Source organism: Perna viridis, chromosome 2 (genome assembly GCF_037379345.1).
Source record: "Perna viridis isolate PV_CMFRI_1.1 ecotype Kerala chromosome 2, ASM3737934v1, whole genome shotgun sequence".
NCBI lineage: Eukaryota > Metazoa > Mollusca > Bivalvia > Mytilida > Mytilidae > Perna > Perna viridis.
The window spans coordinates 60,557,789-60,577,729 of NC_142446.1; the positions used below are offsets into that span (position 1 = coordinate 60,557,789).

The window sequence follows — 19,941 nt, forward strand, 5'->3', positions numbered from 1 at the left end:
ATTTTGTAAAGTTACTTTTTCAAGCAAGGTTGAGTAGGAATATTTCTCAAAAAGAGGATTTGGTACCCCTCAAAACCAAAAGAAAAAGTCCAAATTTGAGATATCCAACCCCTATCTTTTGAAAAATGGCTAAATTATGCAAAATTTTCTCAAAATATAGTAAATTTGATATCTTTCAATAGTACTGTACCTCTACTACACATATGAAACACAAAAATACTCACCAATACAAAAATGTAGCCATATCAGCTGTTTTTGTATGCAAGCATACCTCTCTCTATTAAACCACAATTAATTTTAACACTATCTTCTTTATAGCCTTTCTGTAATTTAAAAAAATTCCACCGGCGCAATTCAATTGAGATTTTCAGGGATGTTAATTTGAACCTTCCAACAACTTATATGAAAAATATAAAAAGATTTACCATTATTTTTTCAATTTATATGCATAAACACAGAGATACCCTAAAAAATGACCCAAAATGGCTTCCGGATGTCACAAACTAAACCTTTTTTGACCTCACCAAATCACAACCTACATGTCAAATTTCTCATTTTAACACATCTACTAAAATAATTTCATTATTCCTCTTCCATTTGAGCACAAAAAGTATGAGAAATTCTGAAAGGAAGTGTTTCTAAAAAATTTTTGTAAAATCCCCTATTATTATAGGAACTATATTCGTATACAACGAACAGCTAAGGGCAGATAATTGTGGTCTCATACCTATTAGATGCGCTAAAGTTAAAATATTGTAATATAAAACCGTCTTCTGTTATTTCATCATATTTCCAATCATTCTGCAAAGTTTCCATTAAATCGATCTATTATCATGTCCGCAAACCAGCTTCAAAGGCAGCTACCCAAAACTGTTTTCAGCTCTTCTTTCTTATCTGAAAAATTCAAAAATTTAGATATGACCACTTTTATCAATATTGCAATAACTTTTTTACTTTTTGAGATATTTTCACAAACTAAGGTGTGTTTTTCTCTTGGATAATTATATTATTTGAATTACAAATTTTCTTTTATCAAAATAGTTTTAAAGTGGTTTAATTTTTTTTTTTTCAAATTCCAAATATGGAAAAAAATAGAATGGAATCAAATTGAAGCTAAAATTTAAAAATACTTCTACATCATAAAAAATAGAAAAAAATATTATAAATTACTTTCATGATTCAGAAAACAGCCCCAATTTACAGATTCTTGATAAGTTGAAAAGTATTTGTGTAAATAATTATTTTCTACAGGTGCCGATATCACCAATAATCTAAAGGCTCAGGGTTGCATACTCATACATAAAGTTCTTCTGATAAGAACAATTTTGAATAATTACACAGGTATTTTAGGAAATTTTCATCACAGCAAGTTTTTTTCTCCACATTTTAAAGAAAACAAAATTGATTTATCACATTTGGGTCTGAAAGAAAGAAAATTATAATATAGTGGTGCAAAAATGGTCAATTTCATTTTTTTTTTTTTCTAAAGGCATTTTATTTTTTTTTTTCTAGTATCTACTTAAAACTACAAAAACAATCCAAAATCAAATATTTGTTATCAATTATACAGAATTAAACCATCATATTGGCTTTCTTTTGATGATTCTTTGAAAACCCCCCATCACTCAGGGGGTGATCTAGTATCCTATTAGGATCAAATTATCTGATCTAATGAGTAAAAGACTGCACCCTGAGCCTTATTAGGACTAAGTAAACATTGTCAGCATCAACAAATTCTCACCTAAACTATCAAAAGAACCAAAAAGTATCAATAGTAGCCCTTTTGAGACTAAAATCATACCAAATTTTGTTGCAGAACCATACAAGAAGAAGATTCAAATACGTTTACTGATGGTAATACTTCACACAACAAAGGCAAAACTGGTCTAGCAGGAAGCCACAAGGTTAGTAATGCTGGACGGTTCAAGAAAGGTCATACTCCATGGTCAAAAGGTCTCATTTTTGAGAATGCAGTTTCATCAGATGAGGAAGAGTCAAAAACTTACATCCGAATGAATCTGCAAGATCACCGACAAGACGACATCAAAGCTGATTCTGTATCCAGGACTGACGGCGCACAGGTGGTAAAAGAAGATGGAAGAGGTGTGAATAAATCCAGTATGATCCTGCGGCCACGGTTCCTGAAAGCAGACAAAGAAAAGGTGACATCAAATAATTCTCATATTATTGAGAGTGAAAAGATGTTTGACATGTTCAACTTGGCGTACCAACAGCACAGGGGAAACACCAAAAACTTGCAAGAGGCCATGGATGGAGCCACATAGTGACAGAGAATGGGGTGCCTGTATCATGTACAGAGTTCGGTGTGCAAACTGTTGGTTTGCAACTCCAACACTAGCAAAGTTGTACTCAGAAGTTGAAAACAACAAGCCAGGGCCAACTCCAGCCGGTACTAACATTGAACTAGTTTCAGCAGGACTAGATAGTCCAATAGGAAGCCCCAAGACCCAGGAGATTTTAGTGCGTGTAAGTGTTCCACCTCCATGCAAGAGCGGTACGCAGAGAAACACCGACCGAATTTCTAAAGTTATGGTGAAGCAGAACAAGGATGACATGAAAGATAAGGTTGAACAAGTGAACGCATACAACAAAAAGAAGGGACAACCAGAAAATGTGATAGATGTGACCTTAGATGGCAGGTACCCAACTGCAACAAGGTCCAGCAGGAAGAAACCAGGGTTAAATGCATCACAGGCACAGATGCTTGCGATTGAACAAAATTACTCCATGGAAGTTTGTAGTCGCAGCATCTTCACTAAACCAGCTATGTTGGAAGGGAGCTTGGCTCAGAGGAAAGGGATTTGATGCAAAGTGCCCAGGCCATGAAGGCTGTACTGCTACCCTTCATAGAACTATACCAATATCAGAATATGCCATGGGAAAAGACATTTGAAATCAGCTTGCACTGCAAGGTATGCTTATCCGTTATGCCACAACAGATGGAGATGCACGTTCCGCTAAAGGAGTAGATGCCATACATGTACTGTATCCTATGTGGGAAGTGCAGAGACTGGCTGACCCAGTAGATCTAAGCCAACATCAATTCCGAGTGGGAATGCGAGCAGAGTTTAGTGAGACCATGTTTCATGGAAAAGCTAAAGAAGAGAACAAAGACTTGAAGAAAATGTTTAGCCTGGACTTGAAGTGTCGCAGTTCCATGATACTGAACCAGTTAATGAATGAATATAACCAGGACACAGAAAAAGTTTGTAAAAAACTACCTACCATTCTTTCAACTACAGTCCAGTGTTATGGTGGAGACTGTTCATCTTGCCTTAAGGAGTCTGCGTATGCAAAGGTACAGTCAGTGATAACTGGTGGACCAGATCCTTTCACCTCAGCACTTACAACATCGCTGTGCTGAAAATAGACAAAATTGATGAAATTATACTGCTAGAACTACTGAAAATGATACTTAGTGAGGAAGCAGTCAATAGCATGAGAAAGTTCCACACAACAAATAAAAATGAAGGAGTTCATCGTGCATTGAGTGTGAGTTTACCAAAAAATGAAACTCATGGAAAAAACATGGAAGGCAGACTTCATTCTGCAATACACAGGACAAACAACAGACCTGGTACATCAGCCAAGATGAAAAGCAAAGAGTTGAACATTAAAGTGTCTGAAGACTGTGAGACCTCCTTAGATAAAATGGACAGAGAGTATACTTACAAAAGGACTTATGAGCAGAAACCTAAAGTAAAGACAAGAAGGTTACAACAGGCAGCTGTCAGACTGGAGGAACACAAGATTCATAAAGAGCTCCACAAAAAGAGACCAGACTATGTAAAAGGGCAACTAGATCCCTTACCAGATGAGCTGATGCATGATGAATACTGCAAGAAGAAGATGCCTAAGAAAAAGACAGACAGCTCAAAAAAATCAAAGGTCCTTTTAAGGACCACCCAAATCTTTCAAAAAGATTTCTTATATTGATACGAATAAACTGAAATTTAATGAATAAATGAACACTTTCCCCTGCCCATTTTCTTTTAAATCCATTAAAATACCTAAATTATTATCTGGCATCTTAAGGTGCACTAAACAGGGCGGAAAAGGGGCAATGTGACCTATACATTCCCCTTTCGACACACGTTTGCCTACTGTTGTTGAAACCATGTGGTTCCAACACCAGATGGGCTACATTTATGCATTTGGTATTGTGGCACAGGTGTGATACATCAACAGCCGGTAACTGTGCAGCCCTATGCTGTGTCATGTATGCAAGCCTGTGCACATATAATAATTTCCACCCAATGGCACCAGGAAATCTACAATTTATGACCCCATATTTGCCATTTGGTGTACATGACCCTGTCCAAATAAAACACTCTCCATTTAGCCCAAGGGCACGTTTTTCCTCTAGCTTTTGATGGTACTTCTGCAAAAAAGGCATCCATTTTGTAAAGTTACTTTTTCAAGCAAGGTTGAGTAGGAATATTTCTCAAAAAGAGGATTTGGTACCCCTCAAAACCAAAAGAAAAAGTCCAAATTTGAGATATCCAACCCCTATCTTTTGAAAAATGGCTAAATTATGCAAAATTTTCTCAAAATATAGTAAATTTGATATCTTTCAATAGTACTGTACCTCTACTACACATATGAAACACAAAAATACTCACCAATACAAAAATGTAGCCATATCAGCTGTTTTTGTATGCAAGCATACCTCTCTCTATTAAACCACAATTAATTTTAACACTATCTTCTTTATAGCCTTTCTGTAATTTAAAAAAATTCCACCGGCGCAATTCAATTGAGATTTTCAGGGATGTTAATTTGAACCTTCCAACAACTTATATGAAAAATATAAAAAGATTTACCATTATTTTTTCAATTTATATGCATAAACACAGAGATACCCTAAAAAATGACCCAAAATGGCTTCCGGATGTCACAAACTAAACCTTTTTTGACCTCACCAAATCACAACCTACATGTCAAATTTCTCATTTTAACACATCTACTAAAATAATTTCATTATTCCTCTTCCATTTGAGCACAAAAAGTATGAGAAATTCTGAAAGGAAGTGTTTCTAAAAAATTTTTGTAAAATCCCCTATTATTATAGGAACTATATTCGTATACAACGAACAGCTAAGGGCAGATAATTGTGGTCTCATACCTATTAGATGCGCTAAAGTTAAAATATTGTAATATAAAACCGTCTTCTGTTATTTCATCATATTTCCAATCATTCTGCAAAGTTTCCATTAAATCGATCTATTATCATGTCCGCAAACCAGCTTCAAAGGCAGCTACCCAAAACTGTTTTCAGCTCTTCTTTCTTATCTGAAAAATTCAAAAATTTAGATATGACCACTTTTATCAATATTGCAATAACTTTTTTACTTTTTGAGATATTTTCACAAACTAAGGTGTGTTTTTCTCTTGGATAATTATATTATTTGAATTACAAATTTTCTTTTATCAAAATAGTTTTAAAGTGGTTTAATTTTTTTTTTTTCAAATTCCAAATATGGAAAAAAATAGAATGGAATCAAATTGAAGCTAAAATTTAAAAATACTTCTACATCATAAAAAATAGAAAAAAATATTATAAATTACTTTCATGATTCAGAAAACAGCCCCAATTTACAGATTCTTGATAAGTTGAAAAGTATTTGTGTAAATAATTATTTTCTACAGGTGCCGATATCACCAATAATCTAAAGGCTCAGGGTTGCATACTCATACATAAAGTTCTTCTGATAAGAACAATTTTGAATAATTACACAGGTATTTTAGGAAATTTTCATCACAGCAAGTTTTTTTCTCCACATTTTAAAGAAAACAAAATTGATTTATCACATTTGGGTCTGAAAGAAAGAAAATTATAATATAGTGGTGCAAAAATGGTCAATTTCATTTTTTTTTTTTTCTAAAGGCATTTTATTTTTTTTTTTCTAGTATCTACTTAAAACTACAAAAACAATCCAAAATCAAATATTTGTTATCAATTATACAGAATTAAACCATCATATTGGCTTTCTTTTGATGATTCTTTGAAAACCCCCCATCACTCAGGGGGTGATCTAGTATCCTATTAGGATCAAATTATCTGATCTAATGAGTAAAAGACTGCACCCTGAGCCTTATTAGGACTAAGTAAACATTGTCAGCATCAACAAATTCTCACCTAAACTATCAAAAGAACCAAAAAGTATCAATAGTAGCCCTTTTGAGACTAAAATCATACCAAATTTTGTTGCAGAACCATACAAGAAGAAGATTCAAATACATTTACTGATGGTAATACTTCACACAACAAAGGCAAAACTGGTCTAGCAGGAAGCCACAAGGTTAGTAATGCTGGACGGTTCAAGAAAGGTCATACTCCATGGTCAAAAGGTCTCATTTTTGAGAATGCAGTTTCATCAGATGAGGAAGAGTCAAAAACTTACATCCGAATGAATCTGCAAGATCACCGACAAGACGACATCAAAGCTGATTCTGTATCCAGGACTGACGGCGCACAGGTGGTAAAAGAAGATGGAAGAGGTGTGAATAAATCCAGTATGATCCTGCGGCCACGGTTCCTGAAAGCAGACAAAGAAAAGGTGACATCAAATAATTCTCATATTATTGAGAGTGAAAAGATGTTTGACATGTTCAACTTGGCGTACCAACAGCACAGGGGAAACACCAAAAACTTGCAAGAGGCCATGGATGGAGCCACATAGTGACAGAGAATGGGGTGCCTGTATCATGTACAGAGTTCGGTGTGCAAACTGTTGGTTTGCAACTCCAACACTAGCAAAGTTGTACTCAGAAGTTGAAAACAACAAGCCAGGGCCAACTCCAGCCGGTACTAACATTGAACTAGTTTCAGCAGGACTAGATAGTCCAATAGGAAGCCCCAAGACCCAGGAGATTTTAGTGCGTGTAAGTGTTCCACCTCCATGCAAGAGCGGTACGCAGAGAAACACCGACCGAATTTCTAAAGTTATGGTGAAGCAGAACAAGGATGACATGAAAGATAAGGTTGAACAAGTGAACGCATACAACAAAAAGAAGGGACAACCAGAAAATGTGATAGATGTGACCTTAGATGGCAGGTACCCAACTGCAACAAGGTCCAGCAGGAAGAAACCAGGGTTAAATGCATCACAGGCACAGATGCTTGCGATTGAACAAAATTACTCCATGGAAGTTTGTAGTCGCAGCATCTTCACTAAACCAGCTATGTTGGAAGGGAGCTTGGCTCAGAGGAAAGGGATTTGATGCAAAGTGCCCAGGCCATGAAGGCTGTACTGCTACCCTTCATAGAACTATACCAATATCAGAATATGCCATGGGAAAAGACATTTGAAATCAGCTTGCACTGCAAGGTATGCTTATCCGTTATGCCACAACAGATGGAGATGCACGTTCCGCTAAAGGAGTAGATGCCATACATGTACTGTATCCTATGTGGGAAGTGCAGAGACTGGCTGACCCAGTAGATCTAAGCCAACATCAATTCCGAGTGGGAATGCGAGCAGAGTTTAGTGAGACCATGTTTCATGGAAAAGCTAAAGAAGAGAACAAAGACTTGAAGAAAATGTTTAGCCTGGACTTGAAGTGTCGCAGTTCCATGATACTGAACCAGTTAATGAATGAATATAACCAGGACACAGAAAAACTTTGTAAAAAACTACCTACCATTCTTTCAACTACAGTCCAGTGTTATGGTGGAGACTGTTCATCTTGCCTTAAGGAGTCTGCGTATGCAAAGGTACAGTCAGTGATAACTGGTGGACCAGATCCTTTTACCTCAGCACTTACAACATCGCTGTGCTGAAAATAGACAAAATTGATGAAATTATACTGCTAGAACTACTGAAAATGATACTTAGTGAGGAAGCAGTCAATAGCATGAGAAAGTTCCACACAACAAATAAAAATGAAGGAGTTCATCGTGCATTGAGTGTGAGTTTACCAAAAAATGAAACTCATGGAAAAAACATGGAAGGCAGACTTCATTCTGCAATACACAGGACCAACAACAGACATGGTACATCAGCCAAGATGAAAAGCAAAGAGTTGAACATTAAAGTGTCTGAAGACTGTGAGACCTCCTTAGATAAAATGGACAGAGAGTATACTTACAAAAGGACTTATGAGCAGAAACCTAAAGTAAAGACAAGAAGGTTACAACAGGCAGCTGTCAGACTGGAGGAACACAAGATTCATAAAGAGCTCCACAAAAAGAGACCAGACTATGTAAAAGGGCAACTAGATCCCTTACCAGATGAGCTGATGCATGATGAATACTGCAAGAAGAAGATGCCTAAGAAAAAGACAGACAGCTCAAAAAAATCAAAGGTCCTTTTAAGGACCACCCAAATCTTTCAAAAAGATTTCTTATATTGATACGAATAAACTGAAATTTAATGAATAAATGAACACTTTCCCCTGCCCATTTTCTTTTAAATCCATTAAAATACCTAAATTATTATCTGGCATCTTAAGGTGCACTAAACAGGGCGGAAAAGGGGCAATGTGACCTATACATTCCCCTTTCGACACACGTTTGCCTACTGTTGTTGAAACCATGTGGTTCCAACACCAGATGGGCTACATTTATGCATTTGGTATTGTGGCACAGGTGTGATACATCAACAGCCGGTAACTGTGCAGCCCTATGCTGTGTCATGTATGCAAGCCTGTGCACATATAATAATTTCCACCCAATGGCACCAGGAAATCTACAATTTATGACCCCATATTTGCCATTTGGTGTACATGACCCTGTCCAAATAAAACACTCTCCATTTAGCCCAAGGGCACGTTTTTCCTCTAGCTTTTGATGGTACTTCTGCAAAAAAGGCATCCATTTTGTAAAGTTACTTTTTCAAGCAAGGTTGAGTAGGAATATTTCTCAAAAAGAGGATTTGGTACCCCTCAAAACCAAAAGAAAAAGTCCAAATTTGAGATATCCAACCCCTATCTTTTGAAAAATGGCTAAATTATGCAAAATTTTCTCAAAATATAGTAAATTTGATATCTTTCAATAGTACTGTACCTCTACTACACATATGAAACACAAAAATACTCACCAATACGAAAATGTAGCCATATCAGCTGTTTTTGTATGCAAGCATACCTCTCTCTATTAAACCACAATTAATTTTAACACTATCTTCTTTATAGCCTTTCTGTAATTTAAAAAAATTCCACCGGCGCAATTCAATTGAGATTTTCAGGGATGTTAATTTGAACCTTCCAACAACTTATATGAAAAATATAAAAAGATTTACCATTATTTTTTCAATTTATATGCATAAACACAGAGATACCCTAAAAAATGACCCAAAATGGCTTCCGGATGTCACAAACTTAACCTTTTTTGACCTCACCAAATCACAACCTACATGTCAAATTTCTCATTTTAACACATCTACTAAAATAATTTCATTATTCCTCTTCCATTTGAGCACAAAAAGTATGAGAAATTCTGAAAGGAAGTGTTTCTAAAAAATTTTTGTAAAATCCCCTATTATTATAGGAACTATATTCGTATACAACGAACAGCTAAGGGCAGATAATTGTGGTCTCATACCTATTAGATGCGCTAAAGTTAAAATATTGTAATATAAAACCGTCTTCTGTTATTTCATCATATTTCCAATCATTCTGCAAAGTTTCCATTAAATCGATCTATTATCATGTCCGCAAACCAGCTTCAAAGGCAGCTACCCAAAACTGTTTTCAGCTCTTCTTTCTTATCTGAAAAATTCAAAAATTTAGATATGACCACTTTTATCAATATTGCAATAACTTTTTTACTTTTTGAGATATTTTCACAAACTAAGGTGTGTTTTTCTCTTGGATAATTATATTATTTGAATTACAAATTTTCTTTTATCAAAATTGTTTTAAAGTGGTTTAATTTTTTTTTTTCAAATTCCAAATATGGAAAAAAAATAGAATGGAATCAAATTGAAGCTAAAATTTAAAAATACTTCTACATCATAAAAAATAGAAAAAAATATTATAAATTACTTTCATGATTCAGAAAACAGCCCAAATTTACAGATTCTTGATAAGTTGAAAAGTATTTGTGTAAATAATTATTTTCTACAGGTGCCGATATCACCAATAATCTAAAGGCTCAGGGTTGCATACTCATACATAAAGTTCTTCTGATAAGAACAATTTTGAATAATTACACAGGTATTTTAGGAAATTTTCATCACAGCAAGTTTTTTTCTCCACATTTTAAAGAAAACAAAATTGATTTATCACATTTGGGTCTGAAAGAAAGAAAATTATAATATAGTGGTGCAAAAATGGTCAATTTCATTTTTTTTTTTTTTCTAAAGGCATTTTATTATTTTTTTTCTAGTATCTACTTAAAACTACAAAAACAATCCAAAATCAAATATTTGTTATCAATTATACAGAATTAAACCATCATATTGGCTTTCTTTTGATGATTCTTTGAAAACCCCCCATCACTCAGGGGGTGATCTAGTATCCTATTAGGATCAAATTATCTGATCTAATGAGTAAAAGACTGCACCCTGAGCCTTATTAGGACTAAGTAAACATTGTCAGCATCTACAAATTCTCACCTAAACTATCAAAAGAACCAAAAAGTATCAATAGTAGCCCTTTTGAGACTAAAATCATACCAAATTTTGTTGCAGAACCATACAAGAAGAAGATTCAAATACGTTTACTGATGGTAATACTTCACACAACAAAGGCAAAACTGGTCTAGCAGGAAGCCACAAGGTTAGTAATGCTGGACGGTTCAAGAAAGGTCATACTCCATGGTCGAAAGGTCTCATTTTTGAGAATGCAGTTTCATCAGATGAGGAAGAGTCAAAAACTTACATCCGAATGAATCTGCAAGATCACCGACAAGACGACATCAAAGCTGATTCTGTATCCAGGACTGACGGCGCACAGGTGGTAAAAGAAGATGGAAGAGGTGTGAATAAATCCAGAATGATCCTGCGGCCACGGTTCCTGAAAGCAGACAAAGAAAAGGTGACATCAAATAATTCTCATATTATTGAGAGTGAAAAGATGTTTGACATGTTCAACTTGGCGTACCAACAGCACAGGGGAAACACCAAAAACTTGCAAGAGGCCATGGATGGAGCCACATAGTGACAGAGAATGGGGTGCCTGTATCATGTACAGAGTTCGGTGTGCAACACTAGCAAAGTTGTACTCAGAAGTTGAAAACAACAAGCCAGGGCCAAATCCAGCCGGTACTAACATTGAACTAGTTTAAGCAGGACTAGATAGTCCAATAGGAAGCCCCAAGACCCAGGAGATTTTAGTGCGTGTAAGTGTTCCACCTCCATGCAAGAGCGGTACGCAGAGAAACACCGACCGAATTTCTAAAGTTATGGTGAAGCAGAACAAGGATGACATGAAAGATAAGGTTGAACAAGTGAACGCATACAACAAAAAGAAGGGACAACCAGAAAATGTGATAGATGTGACCTTAGATGGCAGGTACCCAACTGCAACAAGGTCCAGCAGGAAGAAACCAGAGTTAAATGCATCACAGGCACAGATGCTTGCGATTGAACAAAATTACTCCATGGAAGTTTGTAGTCGCAGCATCTTCACTAAACCAGCTATGTTGGAAGGGAGCTTGGCTCAGAGGAAAGGGATTTGATGCAAAGTGCCCAGGCCATGAAGGCTGTACTGCTACCCTTCATAGAACTATACCAATATCAGAATATGCCATGGGAAAAGACATTTGAAATCAGCTTGCACTGCAAGGTATGCTTATCCGTTATGCCACAACAGATGGAGATGCACGTTCCGCTAAAGGAGTAGATGCCATACATGTACTGTATCCTATGTGGGAAGTGCAGAGACTGGCTGACCCAGTAGATCTAAGCCAACATCAATTCCGAGTGGGAATGCGAGCAGAGTTTAGTGAGACCATGTTTCATGGAAAAGCTAAAGAAGAGAACAAAGACTTGAAGAAAATGTTTAGCCTGGACTTGAAGTGTCGCAGTTCCATGATACTGAACCAGTTAATGAATGAATATAACCAGGACACAGAAAAAGTTTGTAAAAAACTACCTACCATTCTTTCAACTACAGTCCAGTGTTATGGTGGAGACTGTTCATCTTGCCTTAAGGAGTCTGCGTATGCAAAGGTACAGTCAGTGATAACTGGTGGACCAGATCCTTTTACCTCAGCACTTACAACATCGCTGTGCTGAAAATAGACAAAATTGATGAAATTATACTGCTAGAACTACTGAAAATGATACTTAGTGAGGAAGCAGTCAATAGCATGAGAAAGTTCCACACAACAAATAAAAATGAAGGAGTTCATCGTGCATTGAGTGTGAGTTTACCAAAAAATGAAACTCATGGAAAAAACATGGAAGGCAGACTTCATTCTGCAATACACAGGACAAACAACAGACATGGTACATCAGCCAAGATGAAAAGCAAAGAGTTGAACATTAAAGTGTCTGAAGACTGTGAGACCTCCTTAGATAAAATGGACAGAGAGTATACTTACAAAAGGACTTATGAGCAGAAACCTAAAGTAAAGACAAGAAGGTTACAACAGGCAGCTGTCAGACTGGAGGAATACAAGATTCATAAAGAGCTCCACAAAAAGAGATCAGACTATGTAAAAGGGCAACTAGATCCCTTACCAGATGAGCTGATGCATGATGAATACTGCAAGAAGAAGATGCCTAAGAAAAAGACAGACAGCTCAAAAAAATCAAAGGTCCTTTTAAGGACCACCCAAATCTTTCAAAAAGATTTCTTATATTGATACGAATAAACTGAAATTTAATGAATAAATGAACACTTTCCCCTGCCCATTTTCTTTTAAATCCAATAAAATACCTAAATTATTATCTGGCATCTTAAGGTGCACTAACAGGGCGGAAAAGGGGCAATGTGACCTATACATTCCCCTTTCGACACACGTTTGCCTACTGTTGTTGAAATCATGTGGTTCCAACACAGATGGGCTACATTTATGCATTTGGTATTGTGGCACAGGTGTGATACATCAACAGCCGGTAACTGTGCAGCCCTATGCTGTGTCATGTATGCAAGCCTGTGCACATATAATAATTTCCACCCAATGGCACCAGGAAATCTACAATTTATGACCCCATATTTGCCATTTGGTGTACATGACCCTGTCCAAATAAAACACTCTCCATTTAGCCCAAGGGCACGTTTTTCCTCTAGCTTTTGATGGTACTTCTGCAAAAAAGGCATCCATTTTGTAAAGTTACTTTTTCAAGCAAGGTTGAGTAGGAATATTTCTCAAAAAGAGGATTTGGTACCCCTCAAAACCAAAAGAAAAAGTCCAAATTTGAGATATCCAACCCCTATCTTTTGAAAAATGGCTAAATTATGCAAAATTTTCTCAAAATATAGTAAATTTGATATCTTTCAATAGTACTGTACCTCTACTACACATATGAAACACAAAAATACTCACCAATACGAAAATGTAGCCATATCAGCTGTTTTTGTATGCAAGCATACCTCTCTCTATTAAACCACAATTAATTTTAACACTATCTTCTTTATAGCCTTTCTGTAATTTAAAAAAATTCCACCGGCGCAATTCAATTGAGATTTTCAGGGATGTTAATTTGAACCTTCCAACAACTTATATGAAAAATATAAAAAGATTTACCATTATTTTTTCAATTTATATGCATAAACACAGAGATACCCTAAAAAATGACCCAAAATGGCTTCCGGATGTCACAAACTTTACCTTTTTTGACCTCACCAAATCACAACCTACATGTCAAATTTCTCATTTTAACACATCTACTAAAATAATTTCATTATTCCTCTTCCATTTGAGCACAAAAAGTATGAGAAATTCTGAAAGGAAGTGTTTCTAAAAAATTTTTGTAAAATCCCCTATTATTATAGGAACTATATTCGTATACAACGAACAGCTAAGGGCAGATAATTGTGGTCTCATACCTATTAGATGCGCTAAAGTTAAAATATTGTAATATAAAACCGTCTTCTGTTATTTCATCATATTTCCAATCATTCTGCAAAGTTTCCATTAAATCGATCTATTATCATGTCCGCAAACCAGCTTCAAAGGCAGCTACCCAAAACTGTTTTCAGCTCTTCTTTCTTATCTGAAAAATTCAAAAAGTTAGATATGACCACTTTTATCAATATTGCAATAACTTTTTTACTTTTTGAGATATTTTCACAAACTAAAGTGTGTTTTTCTCTTGGATAATTATATTATTTGAATTACAAATTTTCTTTTATCAAAATAGTTTTAAAGTGGTTTAATTTTTTTTTTTCAAATTCCAAATATGGAAAAAAAATAGAATGGAATCAAATTGAAGCTAAAATTTAAAAATACTTCTACATCATAAAAAATAGAAAAAAATATTATAAATTACTTTCATGATTCAGAAAACAGCCCCAATTTACAGATTCTTGATAAGTTGAAAAGTATTTGTGTAAATAATTATTTTCTACAGGTGCCGATATCACCAATAAACTAAAGGCTCAGGGTTGCATACTCATACATAAAGTTCTTCTGATAAGAACAATTTTGAATAATTACACAGGTATTTTAGGAAATTTTCATCACAGCAAGTTTTTTTCTCCACATTTTAAAGAAAACAAAATTGATTTATCACATTTGGGTCTGAAAGAAAGAAAATTATAATATAGTGGTGCAAAAATGGTCAATTTCATTTTTTTTTTTTTTCTAAAGGCATTTTATTTTTTTTTTTTCTAGTATCTACTTAAAACTACAAAAACAATCCCAAATCAAATATTTGTTATCAATTATACAGAATTAAACCATCATATTGGCTTTCTTTTGATGATTCTTTGAAAACCCCCCATCACTCAGGGGGTGATCTAGTATCCTATTAGGATCAAATTATCTGATCTAATGAGTAAAAGACTGCACCCTGAGCCTTATTAGGACTAAGTAAACATTGTCAGCATCTACAAATTCTCACCTAAACTATCAAAAGAACCAAAAAGTATAAATAGTAGCCCTTTTGAGACTAAAATCATACCAAATTTTGTTGCAGAACCATACAAGAAGAAGATTCAAATACGTTTACTGATGGTAATACTTCACACAACAAAGGCAAAACTGGTCTAGCAGGAAGCCACAAGGTTAGTAATGCTGGACGGTTCAAGAAAGGTCATACTCCATGGTCGAAAGGTCTCATTTTTGAGAATGCAGTTTCATCAGATGGTAAGAGTCAAAAACTTACATCCGAATGAATCTGCAAGATCACCAACAAGACGACATCAAAGCTGATTCCGTATCCAGGACTGACGGCGCACAGGTGGTAAAAGAAGATGGAAGAGGTGTGAATAAATTCAGTATTATCCTGCGGCCACGATTCCTGAAAGCAGACAAAGAAAAGGTGACATCAAATAATTCTCATATTATTGAGAGTGTAAAGATGTTTGACATGTTCAACTTGGCATACCAACAGCACAGGGGAAACACCAAAAACTTGCAAGAGGCCATGGATGGAGCCACATAGTGACAGAAAATGGGGTGCCTGTATCATGTACAGAGTTCGGTGTGCAAACTGTTGATTTGCGACTCCAACACTAGCAAAGTTGTACTCAAAAGTTGAAAACAACAAGCCAGGGCCAAATCCAGCCGGTACTAACATTGCACTAGTTTCAGCAGGACTAGATAGTCCGATAGGAAGCACCAAGACCCAGGAGATTTTAGACCATTCTACAATACACAGGACCAACAACAGACCTGGTACATCAGCCAAGATGAAAAGCAAAGAGTTGAACATTAAAGTGTCTGAAGACTGTGAGACCTTCTTTTGATAAAATGGACAGAGAGTATACTCACAAAAGGACTTATGAGCAGAAACCTGAAGTAAAGACAAGGAGGTTACAACAGGCAGCTGTCAGACTGGAGGAACACAAGATTCATAAAGAGCTCCACAAAAAGAGACCAGTCTTATGTAAAAGGGCAACTAGATCCCGTACCAGATGAGCTGATGCATGATGCATACTGCAAGAAGAAGATGCCTAAGAAAAAGACAGACAGCTCAAAAAAATCAAAGGTCCTTTTAAGGACCACCCAAATCTTTCAAAAAGATTTCTTATATTGATACGAATAAACTGAAATTTAATGAATAAATGAACACTTTTCCCTGCCCATTTTCTTTTAAATCCATTAAAATACCTAAATTATTATCTGGCATCTTAAGGTGCACTAAACAGGGCGGAAAAGGGGCAATGTGACCTATACATTCCCCGTTCAACACACACGTTTGCCTACTGTTGTTGAAACCATGTGGTTCCAACACCGGATGGGCTACATTTATGCATTTGGTATTGTGGCACAGGTGTGATACATCAACAGCTGGTAACTGTGCAGCCCTATGCTGTGTCATGTATGCAAGCCTGTGCACATATAATAATTTCCACCCAATGGCACCAGGAAATCTACAATTTATGACCCCATATTTGCCATTTGGTGTACATGACCCTGTCCAAATAAAACACTCTCCATTTAGCCCAAGGGCACGTTTTTCCTCTAGCTTTTGATGGTACTTCTGAAAAAAGGCATCCATTTTGTAAAGTTACATTTTCAAGCAAAGTTGAGTAGGAATATTTCTCAAAAAGAGGATTTGGTACCCCTCAAAACCAAAAAAAAAAGTCCAAATTTGAGATATCCAACCCCTATCTTTTGAAAAATGGTTGAATTATGCAAAATTTTCTCAAAATATAGTAAATTTGATATCTTTCAATAGAACTGTACCTCTACTATACATATGAAACACAAAAATACTCACCAATACGAAAAAGTAGCCATATCAGCTGTTTTTGTATGCAAGCATACCTCTCTCTATTAAACCACAATTAATTTTAACACTATCTTCTTTATAGCCTTTCTGTAATTTAAAAAAATTCCACCGGCGCAATTCAATTGAGATTTTCAGGGATGTCAACTTGAACCTTCCAACAACTAATATGAAAAATATAAAAAGATTTACCATTGTTTTTTCAATTTATATGCATAAACACAGAGATACCCTAAAAAATGACCCAAAATGGCTTCCGGATGTCACAAACTTGACCTTTTTTGACCTCACCAAATCACAACCTACATGTCAAATTTCTCATTTTAACACATCTACTAAAATAATTTCATTATTCCTCTTCCATTTGAGCACAAAAAGTATGAGAAATTCTGAAAGGAAGTGTTTCTAAAAAATTTTTGTAAAATCCCCTATTATTATAGGAACTATATTCGTATACAACGAACAGCTAAGGGCAGATAATTGTGGTCTCATACCTATTAGATGCGCTAAAGTTAAAATATTGTAATATAAAACCGTCTTCTGTTATTTCATCATATTTCCAATCATTCTGCAAAGTTTCCATTAAATCGATCTATTATCATGTCCGCAAACCAGCTTCAAAGGCAGCTACCCAAAACTGTTTTCAGCTCTTCTTTCTTATCTGAAAAATTCAAAAAGTTAGATATGACCACTTTTATCAATATTGCAATAACTTTTTTACTTTTTGAGATATTTTCACAAACTAAAGTGTGTTTTTCTCTTGGATAATTATATTATTTGAATTACAAATTTTCTTTTATCAAAATTGTTTTAAAGTGGTTTAATTTTTTTTTTTCAAATTCCAAATATGGAAAAAAAATAGAATGGAATCAAATTGAAGCTAAAATTTAAAAATACTTCTACATCATAAAAAATAGAAAAAAATATTATAAATTACTTTCATGATTCAGAAAACAGCCCCAATTTACAGATTCTTGATAAGTTGAAAAGTATTTGTGTAAATAATTATTTTCTACAGGTGCCGATATCACCAATAAACTAAAGGCTCAGGGTTGCATACTCATACATAAAGTTCTTCTGATAAGAACAATTTTGAATAATTACACAGGTATTTTAGGAAATTTTCATCACAGCAAGTTTTTTTCTCCACATTTTAAAGAAAACAAAATTGATTTATCACATTTGGGTCTGAAAGAAAGAAAATTATAATATAGTGGTGCAAAAATGGTCAATTTCATTTTTTTTTTTTTTCTAAAGGCATTTTATTTTTTTTTTTTCTAGTATCTACTTAAAACTACAAAAACAATCCCAAATCAAATATTTGTTATCAATTATACAGAATTAAACCATCATATTGGCTTTCTTTTGATGATTCTTTGAAAACCCCCCATCACTCAGGGGGTGATCTAGTATCCTATTAGGATCAAATTATCTGATCTAATGAGTAAAAGACTGCACCCTGAGCCTTATTAGGACTAAGTAAACATTGTCAGCATCTACAAATTCTCACCTAAACTATCAAAAGAACCAAAAAGTATAAATAGTAGCCCTTTTGAGACTAAAATCATACCAAATTTTGTTGCAGAACCATACAAGAAGAAGATTCAAATACGTTTACTGATGGTAATACTTCACACAACAAAGGCAAAACTGGTCTAGCAGGAAGCCACAAGGTTAGTAATGCTGGACGGTTCAAGAAAGGTCATACTCCATGGTCGAAAGGTCTCATTTTTGAGAATGCAGTTTCATCAGATGGTAAGAGTCAAAAACTTACATCCGAATGAATCTGCAAGATCACCAACAAGACGACATCAAAGCTGATTCCGTATCCAGGACTGACGGCGCACAGGTGGTAAAAGAAGATGGAAGAGGTGTGAATAAATTCAGTATTATCCTGCGGCCACGATTCCTGAAAGCAGACAAAGAAAAGGTGACATCAAATAATTCTCATATTATTGAGAGTGTAAAGATGTTTGACATGTTCAACTTGGCATACTAACAGCACAGGGGAAACACCAAAAACTTGCAAGAGGCCATGGATGGAGCCACATAGTGACAGAAAATGGGGTGCCTGTATCATGTACAGAGTTCGGTGTGCAAACTGTTGATTTGCGACTCCAACACTAGCAAAGTTGTACTCAAAAGTTGAAAACAACAAGCCAGGGCCAAATCCAGCCGGTACTAACATTGCACTAGTTTCAGCAGGACTAGATAGTCCGATAGGAAGCACCAAGACCCAGGAGATTTTAGACCATTCTACAATACACAGGACCAACAACAGACCTGGTACATCAGCCAAGATGAAAAGCAAAGAGTTGAACATTAAAGTGTCTGAAGACTGTGAGACCTTCTTTTGATAAAATGGACAGAGAGTATACTCACAAAAGGACTTATGAGCAGAAACCTGAAGTAAAGACAAGGAGGTTACAACAGGCAGCTGTCAGACTGGAGGAACACAAGATTCATAAAGAGCTCCACAAAAAGAGACCAGTCTTATGTAAAAGGGCAACTAGATCCCGTACCAGATGAGCTGATGCATGATGCATACTGCAAGAAGAAGATGCCTAAGAAAAAGACAGACAGCTCAAAAAAATCAAAGGTCCTTTTAAGGACCACCCAAATCTTTCAAAAAGATTTCTTATATTGATACGAATAAACTGAAATTTAATGAATAAATGAACACTTTTCCCTGCCCATTTTCTTTTAAATCCATTAAAATACCTAAATTATTATCTGGCATCTTAAGGTGCACTAAACAGGGCGGAAAAGGGGCAATGTGACCTATACATTCCCCGTTCAACACACACGTTTGCCTACTGTTGTTGAAACCATGTGGTTCCAACACCGGATGGGCTACATTTATGCATTTGGTATTGTGGCACAGGTGTGATACATCAACAGCTGGTAACTGTGCAGCCCTATGCTGTGTCATGTATGCAAGCCTGTGCACATATAATAATTTCCACCCAATGGCACCAGGAAATCTACAATTTATGACCCCATATTTGCCATTTGGTGTACATGACCCTGTCCAAATAAAACACTCTCCATTTAGCCCAAGGGCACGTTTTTCCTCTAGCTTTTGATGGTACTTCTGAAAAAAGGCATCCATTTTGTAAAGTTACATTTT

The 19,941-nt window shown here is 35.6% G+C and overlaps 2 long non-coding RNA genes across 2 annotated transcripts; both read right to left on the reverse strand.

The window, feature by feature from the left end:
- Positions 1-307: 307 nt before the first annotated feature.
- Positions 308-3,990, reverse strand: LOC148626315 (uncharacterized). Its single transcript, XR_015920035.1, has 3 exons — positions 3,247-3,990; positions 2,007-2,141; positions 308-894 (listed from the first exon to the last, which is right to left on the reverse strand). It is a non-coding gene; the product is annotated as an uncharacterized LOC148626315 (long non-coding RNA).
- A 736-nt stretch (positions 3,991-4,726) lies between these two features.
- On the reverse strand, positions 4,727-7,831 carry LOC148626316 (uncharacterized). The gene is made up of 3 exons (XR_015920204.1): positions 7,666-7,831; positions 6,426-6,560; positions 4,727-5,313 (listed from the first exon to the last, which is right to left on the reverse strand). It is a non-coding gene; the product is annotated as an uncharacterized LOC148626316 (long non-coding RNA).
- Positions 7,832-19,941: the final 12,110 nt, after the last annotated feature.